The sequence below is a fragment of the Salvelinus alpinus genome, chromosome 2, assembly GCF_045679555.1.
Source record: "Salvelinus alpinus chromosome 2, SLU_Salpinus.1, whole genome shotgun sequence".
Taxonomy (NCBI): Eukaryota; Metazoa; Chordata; class Actinopteri; order Salmoniformes; family Salmonidae; genus Salvelinus; species Salvelinus alpinus.
Window position 1 is genome coordinate 117,886,188 of NC_092087.1, and position 9,182 is coordinate 117,895,369.

The window sequence follows — 9,182 nt, forward strand, 5'->3', positions numbered from 1 at the left end:
ATTAGGTCTATAACAGTATTAGGTCTATAACAGCATTAGGTCTATAACAGAATCAGGTCAATATTAGGTCTATAACAGCATTAGGTCTAAAACAATATTAGGTCTATAACAGTATTAGGTCTATAACAGCATTAGGTCTATAACAACATTAGGTCTATAACAGTATTAGGTCTATAACAGTATTAGGTCTATAACAGCATTAGGTCTATAACAGTATTAGGTCTATAACAGCATTAGGTCTATAACAGCATTAGGTCTATATTAGGTCTATAACAGCATTAGGTCTATAACATCATTAAGTCTATAACAGCATTAGGTCTATAACAGCATTAGGTCTATATTAGGTGTATAACAGCGTTAGGTCTATATTAGGTCTATAACAACATTAGGTCTATATTAGGTCTACAACAGCGTTAGGTCTATATTAGGTCTATAACAACATTAGGTCTATATTAGGTCTATAACATCATTAGGTCTATATTAGGTCTATAACAGTATTAGTTCAATATTAGGTCTATAACAGTATTAGGTCTATAACAGTACAAGATCTATAACACTATTAGGTCTAAAACAGCATTGGGTCTATAACAGTATCAGGTATATAACAGCATTAGGTCTATAACAATATTAGGTCTATAACAGCATTGGGTCTATAACAGTATCAGGTATATAACAGCATTAGGTCTATAACAGCATTGGGTCTAAAACAGTATCAGGTATATAACAGCATTAGGTCTATAACAATATTAGGTCTATAACAGCATTAGGTCTATATTTGGTCTATAACAGCATTAGGGTCTATAACAGCATCAGGTATATAACAGCATCAGGTATATAACAGCATCAGGTATATAACAGCATTAGGTCTATAACAACATTAGGTCTATATTAGGTCTATAACAGTATTAGTTCAATATTAGGTCTATAACAGTATTAGGTCTATAACAGTACAAGATCTATAACACTATTAGGTCTATAACAGCATTAGTTCAATATAAGGTCTATAACAGCATTAGGTCAATATTAGGTCTACAACAACATTAGGTCTATAACAATATTAGGTCTATAACAGCATTAGGTCTATAACAGCATTAGGTCTATAACAGTATTAGTTCAATATTAGGTCTATAACAGTATTAGGTCTATAACAGTATTAGGTCTATAACAGTATTAGGTCTATAACAGCATTAGGTCTATAACAGTATTAGGTCTATAACAGTATTAGGTCTATAACAGCATTAGGTCTATAACAGTATTAGGTCTATAACAGTATTAGGTCTATAACAGCATTTGGTCTATAACAGCATTAGGTCTATAGTAGGTCTAAAACAGCATTAGGTCTATATTAGGTCTATAACAGCATTAGGTCTACATTAAGTCTATAAAAGTATTAGGTCTATAACAGTATTAGGTCTATAACAGCATTAGGTCTATAACAGCATTTGGTCTATAACAGCATTAGGTCTATAGTAGGTCTAAAACAGCATTAGGTCTATAGTGGGTCTATAACAGCATTAGGTCTATAACAGTATTAGGTCTATAACAGCATTAGGTATATAACAGCATTAGGTCGATAACAGCATTAGATCTATATTAGGTCTATAACAGCATTAGGTCTATATTAGGTCTATAACAGCATTAGGTCTATAACAGCATTAGGTCTATATTAGGTCTATAACAGCATTAGGTCTATATTAGGTCTATAACAGCATAAGGTCTATATTAGGTCTATAACAGCATTAGGTCTATATTAGGTCTATAACAGCATTAGGTCAATATTAGGTCTACAACAGCATTAGTTCTATATTAGGTCTACAACAGTATTAGGTCTATAACAGTATTAGGTCTATAACAGCATTAGGTCTATAAACACATTAGCTCTATATTAGGTCTATAACAGCATTAGGTCTATAACAGTATTAGGTCTATAACAGTATTAGGTCTATAACAGCATTAGGTCTATATTAGGTCTATAACAGCATTAGGTCTATAACAGTATTAGGTCTATAACAGTATTAGGTCTAAAACAGCATTAGGTCTATATTAGGTCTATAACAGCATTAGGTCTATAACATCATTAAGTCTATAACAGCATTAGGTCTATAACAGCATTAGGTCTATATTAGGTCTATAACAGCATTAGGTCTACATTAAGTCTATAAAAGTATTAGGTCTATAACAGTATTAGGTCTATAACAGCATTAGGTCTATAACAGTATTAGGTCTATAACAGTATTAGGTCTATAACAGCATTAGGTCTATAACAGCATTTGGTCTATAACAGCATTAGGTCTATAGTAGGTCTAAAACAGCATTAGGTCTATAGTGGGTCTATAACAGCATTAGGTCTATAACAGTATTAGGTCTATAACAGCATTAGGTATATAACAGCATTAGGTCTATAACAGCATTAGATCTATATTAGGTCTATAACAGCATTAGGTCTATATTAGGTCTATAACAGCATTAGGTCAATATTAGGTCTATAACAGCATTAGGTCTATAACAGCATTAGGTCTATATTAGGTCTATAACAGCATTAGGTCTATATTAGGTCTATAACAGCATTAGGTCTATATTAGGTCTATAACAGCATTAGGTCTATATTAGGTCTATAACAGCATTAGGTCAATATTAGGTCTATAACAGCATTAGTTCTATATTAGGTCTACAACAGTATTAGGTCTATAACAGTATTAGGTCTATAACAGCATTAGGTCTATAAACACATTAGCTCTATATTAGGTCTATAACAGCATTAGGTCTATAACAGTATTAGGTCTATAACAGTATTAGGTCTATAACAGCATTAGGTCTATATTAGGTCTATAACAGCATTAGGTCTATAACAGTATTAGGTCTATAACAGTATTAGGTCTAAAACAGCATTAGGTCTATATTAGGTCTATAACAGCATTAGGTCTATAACATCATTAAGTCTATAACAGCATTAGGTCTATAACAGCATTAGGTCTATATTAGGTCTATAACAGCATTAGGTCTATATTAGGTCTATAACCACATTAGGTCTATATTAGGTCTATAACAGCATTAGGTCTATATTAGGTCTATAACAGCATTAGGTCTATATTAGGTCTATAACAACATTAGGTCTATATTAGGTCTATAACAGCATTAGGTCTATAACAGTATTAGGTCTATAACAGTATTAGGTCTATAACAGCATTAGGTCTATAACAGCATTAGGTCTATAACAGTAATAGGTCTATAACAGTATTAGGTCTATAACAGCATTAGGTCTATAACAGTATTAGGTCTATAACAGTATTAGGTAAATAACAGCATTAGGTCTATAACAGCATTAGGTATATAACAGTAATAGGTCTATAACAGTATTAGGTCTATAACAGTATTAGGTCTATAACAGTATTAGGTCTATAACAGCATTAGGTCTATAACAGCATTAGGTCTATAACAGCATTAGGTCTATAACAGTAAAAGGTCTATAACAGTATTAGGTCTATAACAGTATTAGGTCTATAACAGTATTAGGTCTATAACAGTATTAGGTCTATAACAGCATTAGGTCTATAACAGTATTAGGTCTATAACAGTATTAGGTCTATAACAGCATTAGGTCTATAACAGTATTAGGTCTATAACAGTATTAGGTCTATAACAGCATTAGGTCTATAACAGCATTAGGTCAATATTAGGTCTATAACAATATTAGGTCTATAACAGTATTAGGTCTATAACAACATTAGGTCTATAACAATATTAGGTCTATAACAATATTAGGTCTATAACAGTATTAGGTCTATAACAGTATTAGGTCTATAACAGCATTAGGTCTATAACAGTATTAGGTCTATAACAGTATTAGGTCTATAACAGCATTAGGTCTATAACAGCATTAGGTCTATAACAGCATTAGGTCTATAACAGCATTAGGTCTATAACAGTATTAGGTCTATAACAGTATTAGGTCTATAACAGTATTAGGTCTATATTAGGTCTATAACAGCATTTGGTCTATATTAGGTCTATAACAGCATTAAGTCAATATTAGGTCTATAACAGCATTTGGTCTATATTAGGTCTATAACATCATTAGGTCTATAACAGTATTAGGTCTATAACAACATTAGGTCTATAAGAGCATTAGGTCTATATTAGGTCTATAACAGCATTAGGTCTATATTAGGTCTATAACAGCATTAGGTCTATATTAGGTCTATAACAGCATTAGGTCTATAACAGCATTAAGTATATAACAGTATTAGGCCTATAACAGCATTAGGTCTATAACAGTATTAGGTCTACAACAACATTAGGTCTATAACAGTATTAGGTCTATAACAGCATTAGGTCTATAACAGCATTAGGTCTATAACAGCATTATGTCTATATTAGGTCTATAACAGCATTAGGTCTACATTAAGTCTATAACAGTATTAGGTCTATAACAGTATTAGGTCTATAACAGCATTAGGTCTATAACAGTATTAGCTCTATAACAGTATTAGGTCTATAACAGCATTAGGTCTATAACAGTATTAGCTCTATAACAGTATTAGGTCTATAACAGCATTAGGTCTATAGTAAGTCTATAACAGCATTAGGTCTATAACAGCATTAGGTCTATAACAGCATTAGGTCTATATTAGGTCTATAACAGCATTAGGTCAATATCAGGTCTTTAACAGCAGTAGGTCTATATTAGGTCTATAAACACATTAGGTCTATATTAGGTCTATAACAGCATTAGGTCTATAACAGTATTAGGTCTATAACAGTATTAGGTCTATATTAGGTCTATAACAGTATTAGATCTATATTAGGTCTATAACAGCATTAGGTCTATATTAGGTCTATAACAGCATTAGGTCTATATTAGGTCTATAACAGCATTAGGTCTATATTAGGTCTATAACAGCATTAGGGTCTATATTAGGTCTATAACAGCATTAGGTCTATATTAGGTCTATAACCACATTAGGTCTATATTAGGTCTATAACAGCATTAGGTCTATATTAGGTCTATAACAGCATTAGGTCTATATTAGGTCTATAACAACATTAGGTCTATATTAGGTCTATAACAGCATTAGGTCTATATTAGGTCTATAACAATATTAGGTCTATAACAATATTAGGTCTATAACAGCATTAGGTCTATAACAGTATTAGGTCTATAACAGTATTAGGTCTATAACAGCATTAGGTCTATAACAGCATTAGGTCTATAACAGTAATAGGTCTATAACAGTATTAGGTCTATAACAGCATTAGGTCTATAACAGTATTAGGTCTATAACAGTATTAGGTCTATAACAGCATTAGGTCTATAACAGCATTAGGTCTATAACAGTAATAGGTCTATAACAGTATTAGGTCTATAACAGTATTAGGTCTATAACAGTATTAGGTCTATAACAGCATTAGGTCTATAACAGCATTAGGTCTATAACAGCATTAGGTCTATAACAGCATTAGGTCTATAACAGTAATAGGTCTATAACAGTATTAGGTCTATAACAGTATTAGGTCTATAACAGTATTAGGTCTATAACAGTATTAGGTCTATAACAGCATTAGGTCTATAACAGTATTAGGTCTATAACAGTATTAGGTCTATAACAGCATTAGGTCTATAACAGTATTAGGTCTATAACAGTATTAGGTCTATAACAGCATTAGGTCTATAACAGCATTAGGTCAATATTAGGTCTATAACAATATTAGGTCTATAACAGTATTAGGTCTATAACAACATTAGGTCTATAACAATATTAGGTCTATAACAATATTAGGTCTATAACAGTATTAGGTCTATAACAGTATTAGGTCTATAACAGCATTAGGTCTATAACAGTATTAGGTCTATAACAGTATTAGGTCTATAACAGCATTAGGTCTATAACAGCATTAGGTCTATAACAGCATTAGGTCTATAACAGCATTAGGTCTATAACAGTATTAGGTCTATAACAGTATTAGGTCTATAACAGTATTAGTTCTATATTAGGTCTATAACAGCATTTGGTCTATATTAGGTCTATAACAGCATTAAGTCAATATTAGGTCTATAACAGCATTTGGTCTATATTAGGTCTATAACATCATTAGGTCTATAACAGTATTAGGTCTATAACAACATTAGGTCTATAAGAGCATTAGGTCTATATTAGGTCTATAACAGCATTAGGTCTATATTAGGTCTATAACAGCATTAGGTCTATATTAGGTCTATAACAGCATTAGGTCTATAACAGCATTAAGTATATAACAGTATTAGGCCTATAACAGCATTAGGTCTATAACAGTATTAGGTGTATAACAACATTAGGTCTATAACAGTATTAGGTCTATAACAGCATTAGGTCTATAACAGCATTAGGTCTATAACAGCATTATGTCTATATTAGGTCTATAACAGCATTAGGTCTACATTAAGTCTATAACAGTATTAGGTCTATAACAGTATTAGGTCTATAACAGCATTAGGTCTATAACAGTATTAGCTCTATAACAGTATTAGGTCTATAACAGCATTAGGTCTATAACAGTATTAGCTCTATAACAGTATTAGGTCTATAACAGCATTAGGTCTATAGTAAGTCTATAACAGCATTAGGTCTATAACAGCATTAGGTCTATAACAGGTCTTTAACAGCAGTAGGTCTATATTAGGTCTATAAACACATTAGGTCTATATTAGGTCTATAACAGCATTAGGTCTATAACAGTATTAGGTCTATAACAGTATTAGGTCTATATTAGGTCTATAACAGTATTAGATCTATATTAGGTCTATAACAGCATTAGGTCTATATTAGGTCTATAACAGCATTAGGTCTATATTAGGTCTATAACAGAGGACTACTACACCTGTTGTATTCAGCATTTCATTGTAAGGTCTACTTCACCTGTTGTATTCAGCATTTCACTGTAAGGTCTACTACACCTGTTGTATTCAGCATTTCACTGTAAGGTCTACTACACCTGTTGTATTCAGCATTTCACTGTAAGGTCTACTACACCTGTTGTATTCAGCATTTCACTGTGAGGTCTACTACACCTGTTGTATTCAGCATTTCACTGTGAGGTCTACTACACCTGTTGTATTCAGCATTTCACTGTAAGGTCTACTACACCTGTTGTATTCAGCATTTCACTGTAAGGTCTACTACACCTGTTGTATTCAGCATTTCACTGTAAGGTCTACTACACCTGTTGTATTCAGCATTTCACTGTGAGGTCTACTACATCTGTTGTTTTCAGCATTTCACTGTAAGGTCTACCTACACCTGTTGTATTCAGCATTTCACTGTAAGGTCTACTACACCTGTTGTATTCAGCATTTCACTGTAAGGTCTACCTACACCTGTTGTATTCAGCATTTCACTGTAAGGTCTACTACACCTGTTGTATTCAGCATTTCACTGTGAGGTCTACTACACCTGTTGTATTCAGCATTTCACTGTGAGGTCTACTACACCTGTTGTATTCAGCATTTCACTGTGAGGTCTACTACACCTGTTGTATTCAGCGTTTCACTGTAAGATCTACTACACCTGTTGTATTCAGCATTTCACTGTGAGGTCTACTACACCTGTTGTATTCAGCATTTCACTGTAAGGTCTACTACACCTGTTGTATTCAGCATTTCACTGTGAGGTCTACTACACCTGTTGTATTCAGCATTTAACTGTGAGGTCTACTACACCTGTTGTATTCAGCATTTCACTGTGAGGTCTACTACACCTGTTGTATTCAGCATTTCACTGTGAGGTCTACTACACCTGTTGTATTCAGCATTTCACTGTGAGGTCTACTACACCTGTTGTATTCAGCATTTCACTGTGAGGTCTACATCTGTTGTATTCAGCATTTCACTGTAAGGTCTACTACACCTGTTGTATTCAGCATTTCACTGTGAGGTCTACTACACCTGTTGTATTCAGCATTTCACTGTGAGGTCTACTACACCTGTTGTATTCAGCATTTCACTGTGAGGTCTACTACACCTGTTGTATTCAGCATTTCACTGTGAGGTCTACTACACCTGTTGTATTCAGCATTTCACTGTGAGGTCTACTACACCTGTTGTATTCGGCGCCTGTGACAAATACAATTTGATTTGATTTGATCTCCCTCATCATCATCCTCATCATCCTCCTCATCTTCCTCATCATCATCATCCTCATCATCCTCCTCATCATCAATTCCCTCATCTTCCTCATCATCATCAATTCCCTCATCTCCCTCATCATCAATTCCCTCATCTCCCTCATCATCATCATCAATTCCCTCATCTTCCTCATCATCAATTCCCTCATCTCCCTCATCACCATCATCAATTCCCTCATCTTCCTCATCATCATCATCAATTCCCTCATCTCCCTCATCATCATCCTCATCATCAATTCCCTCATCTTCCTCATCATCAAATCCCTCATCTCCCTCATCATCATCATCAATTCCTTCAACTCCCTCATCACCATCATCAATTCCCTCATCTTCCTCATCATCATCAATTCCCTCATCTTCCTCATCATCAATTCCCTCAACTCCCTCGTCATCATCATCAATTCCCTCATCTCCCTCATCACCATCATCAATTCCCTCATCTTCCTCATCATCATCATCATCAATTCCTTCAACTCCCTCATCACCATCATCAATTCCCTCATCTTCCTCATCATCATCAATTCCCTCATCTTCCTCATCATCAATTCCCTCAACTCCCTCGTCATCATCATCAATTCCCTCATCTCCCTCATCTCCCTCATCACCATCATCAATTCCCTCATCTTCCTCATCATCATCATCATCAATTCCCTCATTTTCCTCATCATCATCTTCCTAATCTTCCTCATTATCCTCATCAAATCTCTCATTATCCTCCTCATCTTCCTCATCGTCTCTCTCTTTTAACACACATGTGCAAGCGCGTGTTTATCGACATCACATCGGATTTGTGTTTGTGTGCATGCCAGTGTGTGTCTCCAGTGTGTGGGATAGAGAGAGGGGGTACTGACTGGTTTTCCCGGGCCTGGGTCGCTGGAGAAGTCGCTGCGCCGTCAGAAGATCCTCGGTCTTCACCGCCTGGAGCAGGTCCTGGTCCTTACCCATCCTCTCTCTATCCCTCTCCCCTCTCCTCTCCCTCGTCGTTAATCCCTCCCGTTCATCCTCCAGGCAGCCAGCGGGCCACA